Raw genomic sequence first — 21,394 nt, 5'->3', positions numbered from 1 at the left:
CATAAAGCCTCTTCAGACTGAGCTCGTGGACCGGGGGCCTTGGCCCTGTGTAATCTAGTGTGATAGCCAGAGGGGTGTGATTCATGGTGGCAGATATTAACTGAATTCTGGGAAAGAAATACTTTTTGCTGCATATTGCAAGTTATTAATTTTATTTTAAAGCTCGAACAGTATCTTTTCTAAAAACCGGATTTGCCATTATGTAGTTCTGCACTTTTATTGCTTTTCTTGTTGTTTAGAGTTTTGAAGCCGTTTGCTTTTCTTTCCGGTCAGTTTGCGTCTGTTTGTATTAATATTGCGTCGTATTTATTTTAGAATATTAAAGTGTTTTTGGTTGTTTTGAGAATTTATCTCTGTGTTTTTACTGGCTTGTGTCGTTGCGTTGTTTTCAGTGCATCAGTAATTAAACCCCTTCAGGCACTGCCCGTCAGTGTGGATGGCAGATAAAAACCACAGACTCCAATCACTGTGAAATGTGGACGTCGGACGTTCCGAGTTGCACGTGAAGGCAGCACGTTCAGGGCGGGTGGGTTGAGGGTGCAGGAGTGGCTCAGCCTCCAGCCCGCACGCGCTCAGTGTGTTTATAACGTGTGAAGCCTTCAGGTGACCCGTCCGGTACCCGCTGCATCACCACCGGGATCTGCGGCGGCTCTGCGGAAGCGGAATAAAGTGAGACGGAGACAGATCCACGCACACAGAGAGACTTCTGCTCGGTGAGTTTGTGAAAGTTTCATTCTGCGTGTGGATGCGCTGCTGCTGTCTCAGGAGGAAAGATTTTTTTAAGTGTGTGTTTTTAATTTTTACTGTTCTTATGATTTATTCCTGATGCATCGGTGACGTGTTTGGTCCACAGAGGACACGTGTGTTAAGAGGAGACTCATCCTCCCGTGTCTCCGCTCAGGAGGTTTGTGGGAAGTTTCCAGCAGATTTTAAGCTGATGAAAAGGTTTAATTTAATCTCATTCAGTCCCGGCAGGACTAACGACACCCGTTTAGAAGGTACAGTTCTGCTTATATAAATATCTTCTGGTGATGTGAGGAATCCTTGATGGGGAGGTTTCAGGCTGGGCACTGTGGAGGAGTTGTGCTGGTGCCTGAGGTGGCCTTAGTGCCCACAGAGGAAGAGTATTTTTGTCACTGGGGAAGTTTATAGGGTTTTGTTGGCATTTTGGTGGCAGCTGAGGAGGATCCAGGGAATTTTCATGGTCAGCGAGGACACCCCGTCTTGTGTCTTTGTTGGAGCTTTGGCCACTGAGGGTTGCAGAGTAGGAGCTACAGCCCATCATACAGGTTCGATGTGTCTTCTGGATGACTTTGCAAAGTGTAAAAATTGCAGACATAATTTATGGACTCTTCACTTTATTTTTACTAAGAAAGAGAGAATTTTAAGCCCGAGGCAGAGTTACTGCAGACTGAAAGTGGAAAAACTGAGACATGTTGTTGAAACTTCTTATTTCTGCTCAGCAGGCTGTTCTCCACCTGCTGGATGACTCATTACATATGAATGAGCTTCTCTTTACACTTAAAAACATCATTTAATGTCCATGAATTAACATGAGTGTGACAGCTCTGAGTTAGAAGCTTTTAGGGCTAAACTAAAGGAGCCCACAGGAGTTTTTCATGGACATTCGAGCTGTGAGTGGCCCTGTGAGCATGTTTGAGGCACCTGCAGCCGAGGCTGTTAGAGGCAGAACCACAGAAGGATCTGACGGTACAGTGGCTCCGTGTCTCTGCCGTGGGTAAACCTCCCCCCATTGTCCCGGCCTTTCCTGTTATGGACTTCACCCCCTCCTCTGCTGTACAGTGTGACCGTGGGGCTGCTGCTTCCTGTCCTCTGTGTGTGTTTGTTGTTTCCTGGCTGCTTTGTGTCATTGTGTCGCCTCTCAAACTGCAGCGCTGCTGCTGTGCAGATATCAGACACCTGTGTGCTCTGCGTGGGAGCTCGCTCTGTGACACATGACCTGCAGCGTGTCAGTGACAGACTGAAAACGCGACATTTCAGTTTTCTGGTTTTTATATTCTGTCCTGAAACGATGTGATTAGAGAAAATGATCTGTTCACTATTTTGTTTTTTTGTGCATTAAAATGCAAAAATTCTCTGATGTGTTGATTTGAGTGTTTTCTGCTTCGTTTGGTCGTCGGACTCTTTGCTGTGGGAACTCGGTGTTTGTCTGGCTTCCACAATAAGACGTCATCAGCTCATTCTACTGAGTCACCTATTCATTCCTTATTTATACCAATGGAGTCGGTCCTGAAACCAAATCAAACTGAAGGTGAATAATTCTCAGCAACAATAAATCCGAATAGACCCAACGATCATTGGACCTTAAGCAAACATGCAGACTGACCACCGACCAGAAGAGGAAACAGCTGCATGATAATCTGTTAATGAACTTAATTAAGAAGCTGAACATCACAAGGCTTTGCTCTGCAACAGGTAAGTCACCTGCAGAGACCTCAAAACCCCCAAAGTCCTCAGTGATGATGGGACGCAAGCGCTGACCTTTGTCCAAAGTTTTCAGGGGGACAGAGAGAATCAGGGGACAAAAAACTATTTGGACTTTTTTCTAGAAAAAGTTTAATAACTATCCCCCAAAAATCAAATCAAGTTCGGGTTTCTTTTGTGGGCCACGAGTCTGAGGTGACCAGAACAACACAAAAGCTGGTGGAGACGGATGCAGGGCTGAAGGAAGACGTGCACTGGCTTTGGTGTCCTTCTAGTTTCCAGTGTTTTAATGCATTTCCTTCACTCCTTCATATTTTTAAAAGAGGCTGACATTGAGATTAGTTGGGGGATTAAACTGTGAAGACTCTTGACTTCAGAAGGAAGAAATCTAAGTGGCCTAAAAATGAGCACAAATAACTTGTTTCTGCAAAATTAATTGGTTTAATTTAAAGGAAACTTGAGGAAGAGCCCTTTAAATCTGCAGGTTCGCTGAATCTGTGAAGCTCCTGAGTGGAGCCCGTTGAAGCTACTTGACTCCCTCTCGGTCAGGAGAGGGTTTTACTCTGTTTGTATCAAGCTGGCTGCTGAGTGAAAGGAGAGAAAACGAGGAAAAGCTCATGTCAGCGTGAGGCGTGGAGGAAAACTGACAGCAGGTTTTGGCCCAGAGATGGAGATCAGCGAGCACGCAGCGGGCTTTTTGCTCGTGTTCTTAAAAGCCGAGTCAAGCTCCATGAGTTGAATCAACAACGGCTCCTGATAAGTCTTATCTGATGGCTGCCGGCCAAAGAGCAGTGAAGTTCAAAGCTGGGCTGCAGCACTTAGGAAGAGCCTCACTTTCACTCGTGGTTGGAGTTTTTTGTTTTCGTCAGTCTGGAACATTTAAAATGAGCAGCAGAGAAACATCCAGAGACAAACAGGCAGACGCACTGATCCCAGCGGGCACTCGAATGACAAAGCAAGATGTCATCCGTGCACGTTACAGCACAGCGTGGAGAGCAGAGGAGAAAATCACAGTATTAGTGCAACCTGCAGCTGGTTAGTGAAAGTTACACATGTCAGGCTGCTGGGGGCTGAGTCAGCATCACCCAGAACTGAAACAGCACTTATTCCAGACTGTCCTGTCCTCAAATATCCTGAATTTATCTCTCTTACAGTTTGTTGAACTTTAAACATAATTAAAATGAAAAAAGTCCGAAAAGGCGAGGCCGAACTCTGACCTCAGGTAGCTGCCAACACGCGCGGAGACAAAGACGACCATTAATAATCCTTCCACAGGGTGACCTCCAGAAACCTGTTTAGAAATGAGAAAACCACATGAAGGGTTTCATCCTGCATGGATGCTTCTTTCTGTTGCCTCTAACTTTTCCACGTCTGGGAATCATGTGAGCAGATCTTCTTGCTTTCACGGCGTGACAGGATGCAGCGTCCTGCGCTCTTGCTGCTGGACTGAAGGTGTAATCTGTCAAAGCATCCGTGCTGCGCGGTGCTTTCCGTGGTTGAAGCGGGCGTTCCGATCCTTTCTGTGTTTGATGCGCTTTGCAGCATCCCAGATGGATTCCTGGAATGTGCTTCTCGTTCTCCATGGATGTAACGCTCTGATTCAATCCAGCTGATCCCGTCTGAACTTCAGGTCTGTTTTCCATTCTGCTCTTTGTGGCTTTGATACCGACTGCCTTCATATGACCCAGGAGTGTGTCGGCTGCTGGGCGGCAGGACGGCTGCTTCAGACTCCCCGAGGAAGAACTTCTTTGGATCAGTGGAGATGCTGAAAATCAGTTTCTGATCCATCAGGTGTGTGTGTGTGTGTGTGTGTGTGTGTGTGTGTGTGTGTGTGTGTGTGCTTTTGTACATGCTGGTGTGTGTACTGTTGCACTGAGGCTGCCTCGCTGCAGTTTGGTATCAGCGTCTGTGCTCCTGAGCCTGCGGTGGGAACAAACTCATCAAAGCTGCACCAGGTGTCCTCCTCCCTGCATTATATCACGTCTCCTCATTACCTGCAAAGTGTTCTTTACTTTTGGTGCTGAAAGTTTCATGTGGATCTCCTGAACGTCTAAAGTTCAAAGGACTCAAAAACGCTGGAGCAAAATGACTCGAGTTAAAGAGTTAAAGAGTCAAAGAGCGCCAAAGCTCAACTTTGAGGGCCTGAAAGGCAAAAATATACAAAATATACATGGTAATATGTTTCACATGGCTTCGTTCAACAAAATAGTAAATTTATTGTATGCAAAATAAATCTGCTGCTCCCGAGGGAGGCAGGTGGGACGTTTCTCAGATGTGGGATAATCCACATGTGTATTTGCTGTACTTGTAGCTACATTATGTTTAATGTTTTGGCTGCTGTATCAGAGGAATTTGGGGGCTAAATAAAGTTTATCTTCTCCTAAATTGTCCGAGAACCTGAGGGACTAAGAGGGAGTTTCCATCCACATTTCTCAGCACTCCTGATGCTTCTGTCTTATTTTTCCCTGCGATAACGTCAACGTGTCCTCTGAGGATGGAAAAAGTTTACGAGCCACGTAGCGAAAAGGCAACGTCGCTCATCCAGACTCGACGCGCGATGTCAGCTCCTCCATTAAAAGTGATGGAAAGTCTCCTTTTGTCCGCGGCCCGGCTCGGCCTCAAAGAACCAGACTCACCGGCCCTCGAGTCCTAACTCACTGTAACGGCCCACGTTAGTCTTCATCCCGAGGGGGGAGGTGATGAGATGTTTATGCACGGAGCAGGTCGAAGGTCAAATGAAAGCTTTGTGTAGATTTGCATTTTGTTATCGTGCAGTTGTGTTTGCAAATTAGAAAGTCTGTCTGTGCCAGTCAAAGCGTGAGCGCACACACATAATTATTATAGTTATTTATTATTATTTAAAGTGATTTAATGAGTCATATTTACCTGGAGACTGACTTCAGCTTTAAGTAAACTCAATATTTCTGCAGTTTTGACTTTGATGTGTCAAAAGAAGCAAATTAAAGATTTAATCTTTGGCTCCAGGAACTCGAGAACCTGTCGCTGTTCATGTGGACGAGAACTGGGGCGGCGATTAATCATAAAGCAGACAGAGGGCAGCTCCTTGTGTAACGTACACGAGTCATGCAGGAATATTATTTCTTAATCAGACGGATGATAAAGCAACATGAAGTGTTACACCCTGATCCAGCTGCACTCGCTCTGCTAATGAATGAAATAAGTGACATGAATTTTTCTCTCTTATTGTACTTTATTAAAGAAGTCCAAGCTTCCCACCACGTGGCCTCCATGGACCCACGCGCACGAAGTCCTGTCCGCACTTTATGTCTGTATTTGTCGCTGAGCTGTAGTTAGATTATTCCCAAAGCAAGAGTCGGAATGATCCCATAAAGTTCCCTGAACAGGTTTTCATTCGTTTGTGCCAATCCCAGCAGCTCCTGATGTTTGTGTCACCGGCCGTCCTAACGAGGTGTTTCTGACGTCTGTCTCTGCAGCGGCCTCCACGTCTGTGCAGCGCCGGCTGGATTCTTTCTTTCTGTTGTAGTTCTGCTTAAAAGTAGTAGTTCTGACTTTCCATTTCTCCTCACCTTTATCACTTTTCTTTCTTATATATTTTTCTGCCCCGCCCTGGTTAGTTTTGCCTGTGCTGTCTCACCTCTGACAACTCCAGGCCTCGAGGGCCGGTGTCCTGCAGGTTTTAGATCTCACCTTGGGTCAACACACCTGAATCACATGATTAGTTCGTTACCAGGCCTCTGGAGAACTGCAGGAGCTAATTTAGCCATTTAAATCAGCTGTGTTGGTTCAAGGACACATCTAAAGCCTGCAGGGACACCGGCCCTCGAGGCCTGGAGTTGCCCACCCCTGTCCTAAACCAAACCAGCCCCATGGTGTTCAGCACCAGTGAGTGAAAATAAAATAAAATGTGCAACACAAAGCTCTCACCGCCACACTAACTTTGATCTCTGACTCACCGATCATCCTCATTTAGACTTTGTGCTTCTCTTGGAGCCGTTAGCGCTCGTTAGCAGCACTGACGAGGCTAACAACCAGAGAAACTGAACCCGCCACACAGGGCAGCACATGTGTGGCTTGAAGGCAATAAGACTTTTGGTTAATATTGAGATGATGATTATTTCAGAAAATTACCCAGACTTGTAAAAATTGTGCATTTATTAAGTTTAAAAAGAAGAAATGAGTTTTCCGAAGGAGGTGAAGTAAATAAACTAACCCTGCCTCCGCCTGGTGGGGAACAGAACTGGGCTTGATTTTGATTGTCTCATTTTAATAATCGTTGGAAGCCAAAATGATAAATTCAGTTAGGATTCAGCTGTGCTGTATGCTGGACCTCGGCTTGTGGGGGAAAAGGCCTGAAAACGAGCTTAAATGTCGATAACCTGTTCATTCCCAGCCACTTGTCAGGGGAGCAGTTACTCCAGAAATTCCCCCTAGCTCCTCTTGCCGTGGGGCATTCCCAGCCACATGGCATAATTAATCTATCCAGCATGTTATGGATCCGCACCGGGGTCTGCTTTCAGCGGGACGTGCCTGAAATACCTTTTGTCCAGGAGGCATCTCCTGCTGCTTTCCTGTGGTGAGGCAGCGCCGCTGCTTTTCTCTCATTTAAACCCATTTTGGTCGGACGCAGTTAATAATAGGTCCACTTTGGGGCAGTTTTGGGTCTGTGGTTTTGGAAATTGCTGAGAGCTGGAGTGAGTTTGGTTGCATATTAAACACACAGGTCACAAAGGCTGTTTTATATAGCTTGCTTGGTATAGCGTGGCTCTGAGTTCTCACCGCAGGGGTCCTGGTTTGATCCCACTCTCCGCTGTGTCACCCCTCCACTCGCTCCCTTTTCTTCTCTGCTATTGTCTCTTTAACACAAAGGTTAGACGCACAGAAGAAGGAAAAAGACCGTCCATGCGCTCGTGCATTTCTCTGCTGCTCGCTTAAAGCGCATTATCTGAAAGTGTTTATTTCTGTGCAACCTTTCATTCAGACTCAGACTTTTTAAATGCTTCCACTGATTTTGTTTTCTAAACTGCACGTTTTTGCATAGCTGAGAGCAAAAATCTGTCAGGCTAGAATAAACTGGTAATGTACCTTTTCACCCACTCTCTGCTGTGCACCACTTTAGCTCCACTGGGGAAATTTACAGTGTTTTGCTTTAGCAGTGTCTCAGTGAGGACTGTTCCCTCCTTTCCTCATTTTGGAAGCTTAAACTAAACCTGCACCATCACAGCAGGGGCCTGAATGGGTGGAGAAGTCTCCGCCCACTGCCGTGTGATTGTTGAATGAATGATGGCAGGTGAAGTTTTTTTAGAGTTGCTCAGAGTTTCATCATCCCGCTGATGCCAGTTTAGGCTGATCCAGGGTTAGCATCACAAAATAAAACATTCAGGGCCGCGATTAAAATGTCAAAAATCTTTGAAACCACTGCTAAACACACAAATATGCAGACGTTGATGAAGAGCCCAGAAAAATATCCTCGTCTTCATCCGTGAAGGGTTTTGTATCATTAAACAAACCCCTTGTTCTTCCTCTGTTTCCTGCAGGATCCAGCTCTCTGGACACAAACACGTTTTTTTTAATCTTTTTTTTTTGTGAAGCTGAGAAATTCCCCACCTTTCAGTGCCACAGAGGACACAAACCACACAGCGAGAGAGTCCATTCATTAGTTCGTGTAAAATTTTATGTTGTTCTGTGAGCTCGACCCAGAACTCCCAGCCAGTCCCTCAGGTCAGGGCCGGGCTGCTGTGGTTAATGGACTCACTGACTCGGTGCTGGGAAAGTTCTCAGCCCTGCAGAACATGCAGAGCTGGTTCTTATACCCACTGTGCAGGCGGATTTACAGTACGCTGACCCAGAAACCACAGTCAGGTCAGCCTTTTATGTAATTTGGGCTGTTTACTGAGCTCCGGGGAGTCTGGCTGCCTTGAAGGGAATTTCAATTTCTCATTTCAGCTCCGTGTATTTATTCTTGGACTCTTCTAGAGTAACTTTGCATGATTCACAGTTTCAGATTTGCTCTTATTCATCTTTATTCTGCACTGGTGCAGGCATGAGCAGCATTAGCTCCTCCCCCTTTAAGTCACCTTTCTTCTTATTCGCTGCCATAAACAGAAAGTTAAAGCAGGGGTGGGTGGGGCTTCTGTGCTTGGACTGTCTGATTTCTATGACATCGAATGGATCCAAGAATTAAAAAGTGTCAAAGTTCGGTTTACCTTACGGGAAAATTAAAGCTCATGGCAAACTGTGATTCTTTGCAATGACCAGCAGGGGGCGACTCTTCTGTTTGAGAAATGAAGCCTTTGGCACCTTAAGCTTACCGTAACTCTGTTTCCACGTTGAATGCAAGGAGATTGTTGTTCTGTAACACCTGATTTTCTCCGTTTGACTTGATCCGCTTCCTTCCTGTTCATTGGAAAAGTGGCAGCAGAAGAAGACGTGGCGTAGAATCATGCGTAGGATGAAACTGATCCGTCAGTATGGCTGTAGTTGCTTTTCTGTGGAGGTGCACATGGTGCAAGTTATGCCGTCTGATGTATATATTCAAATATTTTAGTTGGGTTTTAGCTGTCACCACCAGAGATGGGCAGTAACATGTTACTTGTAACGCGTTACTGTAATCTGATTACTTTTTTCAAGTAACGAGTAAAGTAAGGGATTACTATTGCAAAAACGGTAATTGGATTACCATTACTTTCCCGTAGGAACGCTGCGTTACTGCGTTACTAAAACTGTGATTTTTTTTTTTTTTTTTTTTTTTTTTGCAAGAATGTCTCATGACAGTGACGTAAGCGAGTGCGACGTTCGTGACATCAGAATCAGAATCAGAAAGGGTTTTATTGCCAAATGTTGAGCGGGTTTACAACATTAGGAAATTGCTGCGGTGCTTCAGTGCAAACATACTGTTATAAATTAAGCTTAAATAGACATGAAAATAAAAATGAGAATAAGAGTTAAAAGTGCTAAGTATATATATAATATATATATGAGTGCAGGTGGTGATCAGTGCCAAACATGGAATGATGCAGTGAGCTGTGTGCAGATCAACAATGGATCATATATCGAGTGCAGAGAGAGTATGAGCGTGCAGCGTTTAAAGCGTGGAAGTACTGACCTTACTTTGAGTTTGATTCCATAAAAAGTGACAAAAACATTAGTGTCCGCTGTGCGTGGGAAGAAAACTTCTTTTTACAGCGAAAAAAAAAAACCCTAAACAAGCACAGAGTGCGCAATGATGTAATGGGAAATTCACTCGCAGATTCTTCCACTGACCGCGGCACACCTGCACCAGGGTAAACCTCCGCCTACCTCACTCCTGCTTTACAGGTGAAAATAGAGCAACAGGACCGCTGAGTCTTTGACTTTATTTATTTTCTGCTGTGAGTGTCAACACAAAAAACATTTTATTTTATGTGCTGGAATGTGCAGAAAATAGGTTTAAATGTTAAACTAATTTCTTCCAGTCAGAGAATGTTGCATATAATAAAATGTTTGCTTGATGCATAAAGTTAAAAGATTAAAACTAATAAAACAAGTTTTAAAAAGAGACTTTTCCATTTGATTACATTTTGTATGATGGATTATGTAGAAAAAGTAGAATTGGGCTGAAAGATCTATCACTTTATCACCTCTTCAGGTTGTAAATCGTGTTTTTAAAAAGTAACTAAGTAATTAATTACTTTTGAAAATAAGTAATCAGTAAAGTAACGGGATTACTTTTTGGGGGAAGTAATTAGTTACTGATTACTTTTTTCAAGTAACTTGACCAACACTGGTCAACACTAACTGAAGTTTAGCCAGATGAGATCCTCCGTCTCTTCAGTTTAATAGAACCAGAGACGCTAACTTGTCTCGTGTGGTTTGTAAGATGACAAAAAAACTGAAGTGTCTTTCTAGAAATGGTTAAACTGTCCGCTTTTATTCTAAACACCAACATGGGAAAAAATCCCAGCATCCGCCCATCAAATCAAACTTCTGTGAATAAATTCAAATTTTTTAAAAGGGACAAAAGTTAGATCACATTGTTCCAACATCACTTTCCCATATATATCGCTCCAGTCCTCCCCAGGTATCTCAGTATTATTGTGTGATTGTTCAGGAAGCGACTCCTTTTGCCTTTTGTTCGTGTGTGTGTGTGTGTGTGTGTGTGTGTGTGTGTGTGTGTGTGTGTGTGTGTGTGTGTGTGTGTGTGTGTGTGTGTGTGTGTGTGTGTCTTTCTTTTGTGGTGGTCTGTGCTGTCAACGTGGGACTCTGAACATCTCGTGAATGAGCTGCAGGCTTTGCACAATCGCTGCTTTGGGAGTGAGTGTGTTTTGCTGTGTGTGTGTCCATCCTGCAGGCGAGGTGCATTCACAGGCGGAGAATGGCTCTATTGTGGCTGCCGGTCGTTAGGATGCTCTGTGTGCATTTTGTTGTTTTTCCTTCCTCCTCTGTTGTTTCCTGAGTGTGTGTGAAGGAGACAAAAAGGGAGAAGACAGAAGATTTCTATTTAATCTGTAAAATATCGTCCCTGCCTCGGATTTTAGCTTCCATTCACTCACTGCTTCTTCATCCACTCTATTATTTTGTGATTAAACTGTCTAAGTTTCATTTTTTAAACTAATTTGGCACAAATGACATAAAGGACAAGAGAGGCTGATGCAAATCCTCACATTAGGCTGTGAAAATGAGATGCAGGCTTTCTTTCACCGCACACCTAATAAAACTTGGAGCTGCTCAGTTTTTGTAGTGATTAAACAAAAAACAAACAAACTGTGAATTAATGTCATGTGAAGATCACAGTTACCTTACCTCGGGGCGATCGTGGCTCAAGAGTTGGTAGTTCATCTTGTAGTTGGAAGGTTGCCGGTTCGAGCCCCGGCTTGGACAGTCTCGGTCGTTGTGTCCTTGGGCGAGACACTTCACCCGTTGCCTACTGGTGGTGGTCAGAGGGCCCGGTGGCGCCAGTGCCCGGCAGCCTCGCCTCTGTCAGTGCGCCCCAGGGTGGCTGTGGCTACAATGTAGCTGCCATCACCAGTGTGTGAATGACTGAACGTGTAAATCCTTAGGGATTAAGTTACACGCTATACAAATACAGACCATTTACCTTTGGACAATCCTAAATGGCTCTAAATGGATAAACACAGTGATGGACACCATCAGGTTCTTCACTGAGTCGCTTACGGGAAATTAGAAGTAGAGCTGTATAAATCATTGACTGTTCATTAAAGATGGATACAGCCTCTGTTACATCATCACTTGGTTTGTGAATCAATCCAAACTTTATTTATGAAGCAAAGATGGAACTCAAAGTGCTGAACAAATGAAAAGCAGAAAATAAACACAAGTTCCTATCGTCACCCTCCATTCCTACACCCCAACATACACATTAGACCCCCAATTTTTTTTTTTTCACTCTTGCCATCTTGCTGTTATGAAGGCAGATGTTACCTGTCTGTCACACAGTAAGGCAGACTCATCCATCTGGACCATGACTTCCAAAATGTCCATCCTGCTCTATTCAACAGACTCAAATTAGCACCTGAGGCCATAAAATGATGAGGAAAGTGTTCACTGAGGTGACAGAGCGCAGCAGCTCGGGTTTATTCTTCTTCTCTACACACAGCTTTGTTTTCACCTGCTGCTGGTTGTTTAAAAGGAATAACTACATACAGCAGATATCTGAAGCTTCAGCTCGCAGCCTCTGAGACCGAGCAGGCCTTCCTCAGAAAAGCTCTGCTGTTCATTCACTTTGCAACTCTTAGTGTTATTAAACTTTGCTGAAGCGCGATGTTCTCTGCTGTGAGCATAAAAGGTGTCAGTAAATGTGTAAAACCACTTTGTTATTAAAACATGAAATATCTGAATCCCCAACCTGCAAACTGAACACTAAACCAACACACACAGGAGAGTTACAGCCCTGAAGGAGAAGCAGATGCTTCTGTGCGTCTTTTTTATTGAGTCCTGCTCCAGGGTAGGAAAATGCTCCGCATTGTTTTGCAATGTGCAGCCCTCAGAAAACCCAGCAGGCTTTGATAAAAGGAATCTGACTCCAGAGGCTCGGAAAACTTGGAGCTGATGCCCATCCATCATTCCTGATCTCGTTCTCTGCCTGAAAACAAATACACGTCTTTTCCAAAATGTCAAACTGTTCCTCTGACAGCGAAGGAGAGAAACTGCAGCATGGCCACATCTGCCCGTCTGAGAGGGATCATGTGTGTGTTCATTGTTCCCGTTTCTCTCCAGAATCTATACAAAATAGATTTTTGTGCATAACTGACGTCCGACTGCATCCCGCTGTGTGAGTATTTACTCATGAGGACTCCTGAGTTTATTTCAGTTTGAGGAACGTTGTCTAAAGGCTGCAGCAACTAAGGAAACTTTGTACTTCTGAGGCTTTTCTCCAGTTTTACCTCATCATCAGAAGAGGTGAGAACATCAGAAGGTATTGAAAGTCTGTTTGACTGATTTGCGGTCAGTGTGAGACGTGTTCAATAACTCCAGCTTTGCCTTTTAGTGCCTGTAGGAAAAACATTTAATTAAGTCCAGGATTGTTCTTGGAGGATTTCCTGCAGCAGTGTGGGCAGCAGCAAAGCTCAACCACAGACACTCTGAGTTTTCATTTTGGTATCATATTATCATATGTAACATTGGTCCAAGCCAACATTGTATTAGATGGCAAAATGTGGCTTTTGGGAGCAGAAAGTAGGGCAGATATTCTTATAGGAAGCAAGTAAAGCTCTATTTTCATAGCATTTTTTGCTCATAGGGAAAAGTTGTGTTAGAAAAGGATATTGAAAGTGTACACAGAGACTGAGTGACAGACGGACAGAGGACCACCCAGTCAGGCTTACATCAGTGTCTCAGCCTCAGAGGATGTCAGCTGAGCAGCACTGCGTTTATACATCATCTGCCTCAAGAGGAGCCACGACAGCTGGGTCACGGCTGAGGATGTGCTGCCTCAGACCAAAGGTCAGGACCCGGTGTGGGTCACTGACCTGGTTCTAGTGGAGGCCCCTGCATGATAGCAGTGGAAGATTAGCTTTGAGAAGTCATGTTCACCATGAGAAAGAGCTGCAGCCCGGTCCCACGCAATTAATAACCCCGAAAAAGGAAAAGCAAGAGCCGGCCTGGTATTTATAGACGAGACCAACAGGCTCCTGCTGCTTACAGTTAGCATGGAAAGATGCTCGCAGTATCCGTGGTAATGTTTGGATGTTCAGGTTACCATGGATACTGTGAGCATTTTTCCACAGTTAATGAAAAAATCCACCCTCAGCAGCACAGTTCTGTGCTTTGTTGGAGGTTGATGAGGTCGCTCCCATTTCAGGGAGTCAATCACTGGATGACACAGCTCTCGCTCTCAGATATACCTGGGCTTGTCTCGTCGCTGTGTGTACTAAGGAATAGTGTTTCTGCAGTGATATAACGACGTGCACAGGTCTAGAAACAAGTCGCCAGGTTCGATTTGATGCTTAATTTTAGGAAATCTGCAGATAAGTGCGTAGTATGCAAGTGGTGCCTACTAATAGAAGTAAGCCCGCACACTTGGGTAAAAGTTTAGTGGCATCACAAAACAAAATATTCAAACATATTTTAATTCCTCCACATTACTATTATTACTTCCAGGCTGGACGACTGTAATTCATTATTATCAGGAAGTCCTAAAAACTCCCTGAAAAGCCTTCAGCTGATCCAAAATGCTGCAGCAAGAGTCCTGACAGGGACTAGAAAGAGAGAGCAGATTTCTCCTGTTTTGGCTTCCTGTTAAATCCAGAATTGAATTCAAAATCCTGCTCCTCACATACAAGGTCTTAAATAATCAGGCCCCATCTTATCTTAATGACCTTGTAGTACCATATCACCCTATTAGAGCTCTTCGCTCTCGCTCTGCAGGCCTACTTGTTGTTCCTAGAGTATTTAAAAGTAGAATGGGAGGCAGAGCCTTCAGTTTTCAGGCCCCTCTTCTGTGGAACCAGCTTCCAGTTTGGATTCAGGAGACAGACACTATCTCTACTTTCAAGATCAGGCTTCAAACTTTCCTTTTTGCTAAAGCATATAGTTAGGGCTGGACCAGGTGACCCTGAATCCTCCCTTAGTTATGCTGCAATAGACATAGGCTGCCGGGGGATTCCCATGATGCTCTGGGTGTTTCTTCTTCACTCACCATGTGTTAACAGACCTCTCTGCATTGAATCATATCTGTTATTAACCTCTGTCTCTCTTCCACAGCATGTCTTTATCCTGTCTTCCTTCTCTCACCCCAACCAATCACAGCAGATGGCCCCGCCCCTCCCTGAGCCTGGTTCTGCTGGAGGTTTCTTCCTGTTCAAAGGGAGTTTTTCCTTCCCACTGTCGCCAAAGTGTTTGGTGATAATAATTCTCCTTGTATTAGTGCCTCTGTCAGTGCGCCCCAGGGTGGCTGTGGCTACAATGTAGCTGCCATCACCAGTGTGTGGATGACTGAATGTGTAAAGCGTTATACAAATACAGACCATTTACCATTGTAGGATCTATCTTATAATACAAAGCGCCTTGAGCCGACTGTTGTTGTGATTTGGCGCTGTATAAATAAAATTAAATTGAGTTATAGTCACCCTAGTGGCACAAAAAAGTACTACAGCAGATATGCTTTTTTCATAGCTATTATTTGAATATGTATAATCTCTCTTTAATGGGTTTATCCAGTATAGCGGATGTTTGAACTTGTGGTGAAAGCCTGAGACACACAAAGTCAGCTGCATCTATCAAACTCTTTCTACACCGTGCTAAACTGTGTAGTTTCACATGCGACTGTAAACTTTGGTTTCCCATATTTTAGAACCTTATCAATCCCGACATCGATGTGTTTGAGTGTAGACGTGAGTTAACTGGCATTTATTACTGGACCCTCGGAGCCAGACGTGTCAGGAAATGTTTGTTTTAAATGTTCTTAAAACTCCTTTTTTGGGTCCCCGAATGTGAAGATGATCACAGGTGGGAAATATAAAAGTCAGTCTGATTTAGTTCGCTCACTGACTTTAACGCCATAATGAGGTAACAAAGCACCCGTCAAGCCGAGAAATATTATCAAATGAGTGAGATAAGGCACTTTTGTTCCAAGTGTGATAAGGACTCAGGATGTGTCCTCAGCTGCACTCTCTTTATTATGATGTGACCTATCAGTATTTAGAAAAGAGGCTCAGTGCTGCCAAATTAAACACGCTGATAACCATTTAGCGCTATTTATCATTTTCATGGCTTTATTTTTTTTTCTTCTTTTTGTTATCTCTTGCTTTGCTGTTTCTGAAGAATTTCATCACTCTGTTGATGATTGATTCATTATTTATTCTGTATTCTGTAAAATTTCTTGGACATGCTCTTTTTGATAAGTCCTCAGAGGCTTTTTTTTAATACATAGGAGAGGCAACCTTTTCTTTGTAATAAACATAAACAGATATATTAGATGCAGTTTTATTCGACTTTCTTCTGTTTTTCACTGTAAACACTACAGCGCCAGGTTTCCAACTGGAAGCTGCTTTGGAAAAGCTCCGTTTTCAGGAGGGAAAACTGCTGCTGAAGGCCTGAAGTGGAGCGCAAAGGCTGTTTTATGATTTCAAGTCACTGCTGACGTCGTTTAAAGTCATCTGGATGTGCTGCTTTTTCAAAACTTTGGCAGGAAAAATCGATTACGTGTATCAAACGCATGCAATCACAATGATCGCTCCAATATCAGTGTTGATATGGGAGTCATTCAGAGCATCAAAAATTAAACTTGTAAAGATTCCTCTGCAGGCAATGATGCAGCTGTCCATTTATTTTTACTATCACTCTCTCTTCTGTCTTTATTAGCTTCTTGTATTGGACAGTGAACAAAAGACTGACGCACACAGACACACACACATCTGCAGACCATCTGGTTGTGTGTCTAAGTTGGCGCACAGACAGCCTCCCCTTCCCTACAGCAGCACTATCGGACTCTATTGTATTAGTGTGTTTGTCCAGTCGGCTAATTAATAACCGCTTATCACGATCGAGACAACAATAAAGTATTTCTGCCAATCCGAGCGCTTCCTTCCCATCTGGGCAATCCTGGGAGCCGGCGCCAAGTGACCACACACACACACACACACACACACACACACACACACACACACACACACACACACACACACACACACACACACACACACACACACACCATGTTTTCATATCTTTGTGGGGACATATAATTGACATAAAGCTTTCCCTAGCCCCTCCCCCTAACCCTGACCATGAAAAATGAATGCCTGACCCTAACCCAACTGTAAGCCTGACACTAAAACCACATTTTGAGTCTCAAAAATGCCTTCAAACTCATGGGGACCAGGAGTTACACTGTACCTGCAGATGTATTTATATATTTTGTTTCTGTATATAACTTGTGCATATCCTTTGTTTGGATACTTATGTTATTGTGCATTACATATGTTGCCTGTGTTTACATACGTTGGCTGTGTACCTCTTAAACTTATTTTGTCTTTATTTATCTTATTCTCTTATCCAAATAATGTGAATGTGAAAACCTATAACCTGCCAATGGCGAGATGCCAAACTGTGTTTCATTGTTCTGGTAACAGTGACTCTGTCTGTCCATCTGTCCAGTCCCCATAACAACAACAACAATCTTTATTTATAGAGCACATTTAAAAGCCTTGGGCATACCAAAGTGCTTTACATAAAACAATAAAAAATAAAACAATTCACACATTAACATCATATACATAAAGGTAACGAATTATGTTCACAGATAAAAGCCACCAATAAGAGTAAACTGCAGCACATAGGTTATAGCAAGGTAAGACTGTACCACCATGATAAAAGACACCAATAATGGAAAGATAGTAGAGAATTTAATACAATAGGTCAATAGGTCACTGCAAGCAAGCCAGCATTTAACTGGTAGAAAAGGCAAGTTTAAAAAGATATGTTTTTAGCTGTGATTTAAAAGAATGAATAGAATCAGACGCCCGGATAAGGGCTATTGGTCCCCACGAGCATAGTAAATTCCAATTTTTGGTCCCCACAATGACATGTAAACACAAACACACACACTCTCAGAGGCCCAGACTGTCATGGTCCTGGGTCTCTTGACCCAGCGTTTTAAGTTTGAGTTTATTTTGTTCATTAGGTTATCTAAGTTCATTTGGTTATTAGACTCCTTGTGTTTTCTTCCCCTGTATTTAAGCTTCCCCTCACCCTTCGTGTTTCATGCTGCGTGTCTTATGTTATCAAGTTTGTATTATTATGCCTAAGTGTTTCTAGTTATTATTTTCCCCTCGTGTTTCCAACCATGTTAAATCTCCCCTGCTCTTCATGCGTTTCATGTCTGTGTCTTACGTTGTCAAGTTCGGGTTGTCATGTCTATGTCTCATTATGTTTCCTGTTTTATTGTGAAGAGGTCTGGTGTTCTGTGTTCATCATGTTCAGTTTTACTCTCCCACTGTGACGTCATTATGTTCATGTGTGCCAGCTGTTTCCTCATTTGTCTCCACTTCTCCTAATCACCTCCTGTGTATTTAAGTCCTCTGTTTTCAGTGTGTGATGGTCAGGTCGTCTGTTGTTCACGCCATGTTCTCCATGCCATGTTTCTAGGTTTCATGTCCAGGTTTTTCCATGTTGTTTGTTTAGTTCTCCCAGTTTAGGTTAATGTTAGTTTTATTTCTGTTTGCCTTGCCCTTTATTTGTACCTTTTCTGCCAGCCTCATTAAACGGCTCGCTTTTTGTTGATACTCAAGTTTTGATCCAAGTTCCTTGGTGTCTGCATTTTGGGTCCACTCTTCACAATACATACAGTCTGCTCTCGCCAGACTGTGACACAGACAGTAAGAAACCTGATGATATTACACTTTTTTGGATGGGTCAGACTTTTATTTGGGCATGTGACGTAAAATTATTAGAACATCTTATTTTTTATAATTTATTCTTTTGTACTTTGTAGCTGGAGACGTTGCATGTTTCCTCAGTGTTAAGCACTGATGAATAAAGCACCAGCATGGACGAGTCCTTGCAGACTTGCTGAGATGCAGATATATCAGCAGTTTGTAGTTATTAGTCATTTAGACATTAATATCCAACTTTAATCCACTGAGCTTTGATAAATATGAGCCTGAGCTCCGCCTCAAATGTGAAACACCCATGAAAATAGCAGTGTATTTGTTTGTGTACATAACTTTGTAAGTACATTGATTTACTCTGTAGACAGCATGTTTTTTTTATTATTATAATACAAAGTGTGAAAAAATGAAAAAGACTCATCCCATGATTTCTGGCGTGAGTGGTGTAATGAGTCACTTCACACCCACTGTTATCTTTTTCCCTTTGAAGGTGGAAAATATTAAAGTCATGTCGACAGCTCAGTTCACTCGAAACCAGACAGGGAGGGAAATAAGGGATCCTTCATTTCCAGAGACATGAGCGAACAGATTAGCGCCCGGCACCGTTTCACAAACTGGCACGAGACAGAGTTGGAAGCGCACATTGGAAGTCTTTGTGTAATTCTGCTAAAAAGACACGCATGATCGCAGACCTCCACCTCGGCTCCACCTCGGCTCCACCTCGGCTGGGAGAATAAGTCTTTCTCAAACAGAGATGAATACCAGGAAAGAACGGGGTGAAACCAAATTAGCTCTCCTGCCTCATTATCAGACTACGGCACCAAAAGTGTTGAGCACAGATTATTTTATTTGCCTTCGGATCATCCTTACTTACCTCATACTGTTTCTGACTGTGTCTTTCCTTCAGTGCAGCCACTTCAGGAAACTGTCTGCTCTTCATTTCCAGCTGTGGTACAGATGTGTCGAGTTTTGGCCCAATGCAATGCTTACAATCCTTCCACTGAAATGGAAAATGCTCCATAATGTTCATTTCTGGCCTTGTTGTGTATGGCGGGGTTGCCGTGCCTTTTTTAAAAGCAAAATTGTGATATGAAGAACACACGTACATGTTTAGACTCATCGTCTCATGTGCTGCTTACATTACAGCTTCCAAACAGAGACCAGTGTTGTGGTCATGTCCTCAATTGTCCTGCACATATTGTACAGTACAGCCAGCTGCCCACCAGGCTTTTCTTTGTGTGCATAAGTCCGTACATAGACACAGACACACAAAACAAACTCTTTGTTTTTCCATATCCTCAGGGGAAATGGTTATTTGACTTACAGCAGCACAATGTAGCTGACATAAAAGACTTTATTTTAGAGGCCATTGTTTCCTGCTGCTGACTGCTGGACAGAAAGCTAAAGGATGTGTGCGCGGTTACTAGAAATGGATGGTTTCTGGCTCACGGGCAACACAAATCGATTTCAGACCGCAGGAACTTTTTCATAACTGTTTGTTCACACTGTGAGAAGAAGTTCCTTAAAAGTTCTTAGAACAACATTTTGTGTGGTCTTAAAAAATACATGAAGTGAAGAGAAAAAAGCTGAAGTGCAAAATGAGTAAGAAGGTTTTGCAGTGTTGGTGGAAGCCGCCCACAGGGACAGTGACACTCCGACTGTCTGCATCATGTTGGACGTTTCGTAGTTTCACACTTGCATTGTGAAGCATTACAAACATGAAAGGCTAATGCAATACTAGTTTTTTTTTTTTTTTCGGAGTCATTGTGGCGTTGAAGCGCACACGTCAGCTCCACAGTTTGCTTTCAGTGGCCATTTTTACACCACAGGGTTGAGTGTGAACGTGTCACCTAGGCTTAGCAGACTGTGTTGATAAAGTATAAAGTTGCAACTTGCAGACTTGCTACTTGGTGCTAAGTAACAGACTAATGAAATGCTAAAGTGTCACTCACTAACGCTGGAGCTCAGACTTTGACAGGCCATACCACACAGCAGGGCATATAATTTGTCAGATAATTGCTTTAAAATGCTCCACAAGTGCAGAGAGGTCCAGTTCAGGGACTCCAGTTAGCTGAGGTGAAGCCTTGCAAAGATCAGCTGGGAGTCAAACATTTTCAAGCATTTCACAAACTGAGCTACAGAGAAGTGAAGTCGCAAAAAGTTAATACTAATACTTATGGATACTTATGGATACAGTAGCTGTGTTAGTCTTCTTTTCTTCTCTGACACACATGTGAACATCGTCCCCTAATGAGACCGAGATGAAGGCAAATCCACGTCTCCCTCTAACAGGAGCTGGTATTTTACTGTGTTAGACTAAAATAACCTCTAATGTGATCTCTGCATTTTCTGGCTCTCTCACATACATACAACCGCACAGATCACCTCAGGGCGTGTTGCCACTAAGACATGTTATCTGGAAGTGCTTTAGTTAACGCAGGGGAAGAATCTCATAATGAAAGCTCCTCTGTTTCATTCTCTGCTTTGAAAACTGGAAAAAGTAAATAGCTTTAAGCCCAAATTACTGTTTGAAGGTTCTTTTTTTCTCTGTGAAGAAGAGGAGGTATTGCTTAGAGAAACAGAGCTGCTCATGTCAAGTTCAGTTCATGTTTATTTATATAGCGCCAAATCATCACAACAGCTAACTCGAGGCTCTTCAACCTGTAAGTAAAGAGCCTCCAGTAGTCAGGAGAAAACCAGCAATCAAACCAGTCAAACAACGCTTTATGAGAAGCACTCGGTGAAAGTGGGACAAATCACAATCAGAATACTTTATATAATTTCCTTGAGGGTTAATAAAAACTTCCTTTTAACTGGAAGAAGCATCTGGCTGAACCAGGCACAGGGACGGACGATGTTTCATGGTCAGATCAGGATGGTTCCATGTTTACGATTGCGACCTGTCCTGTGCCGCCGTTCATCAGCTTTTTTCCTACTTTATTTGGATTGGCAGTTAAGGAATTAAATTGATCTTGAAATGAATTGAAGTTGGCACAAAATCAAAATTCTGTGTAGATGTCCCAGACGGTTCTGGTCCAGCTGGACGCCGTTTTTCTATCCTTTGTTGCACGCTTGTGTTGAATCTCCTTAATTCACTTTCAGATGACCTGATTTATCTCATATTGACTGAGATGATTGTGAATTTG

The 21,394-nt window shown here is 43.2% G+C and overlaps 1 protein-coding gene and 1 long non-coding RNA gene across 3 annotated transcripts in view; both read left to right on the top strand.

Moving 5' to 3' along the window:
• Window positions 1-526: 526 nt before the first annotated feature.
• The window catches only part of si:dkey-49n23.1 (semaphorin-3D), a 105,106-nt gene continuing 84,238 nt past the window's right edge, over window positions 527-21,394 (top strand). Inside the window, exon 1 of one of the 2 annotated variants that reach the window (XM_076884372.1) lies at window positions 527-713. The gene's annotated coding sequence lies outside the window, so the exon portion shown is untranslated. The remainder of the gene's footprint in view (window positions 714-21,394) is intronic. The other variant, XM_004558998.3, reaches the window with a different exon arrangement.
• On the top strand, window positions 10,201-18,148 carry LOC143418681 (uncharacterized). Its single transcript, XR_013098723.1, has 2 exons — window positions 10,201-14,763; window positions 15,887-18,148. It is a non-coding gene; the product is annotated as an uncharacterized LOC143418681 (long non-coding RNA).

Source organism: Maylandia zebra, linkage group LG5 (assembly GCF_041146795.1).
Source record: "Maylandia zebra isolate NMK-2024a linkage group LG5, Mzebra_GT3a, whole genome shotgun sequence".
NCBI classification, from domain to species: domain Eukaryota; kingdom Metazoa; phylum Chordata; class Actinopteri; order Cichliformes; family Cichlidae; genus Maylandia; species Maylandia zebra.
Note: the sequence above shows the minus strand (reverse complement) of the source record. Positions and strands in the feature narration are given on the sequence as shown.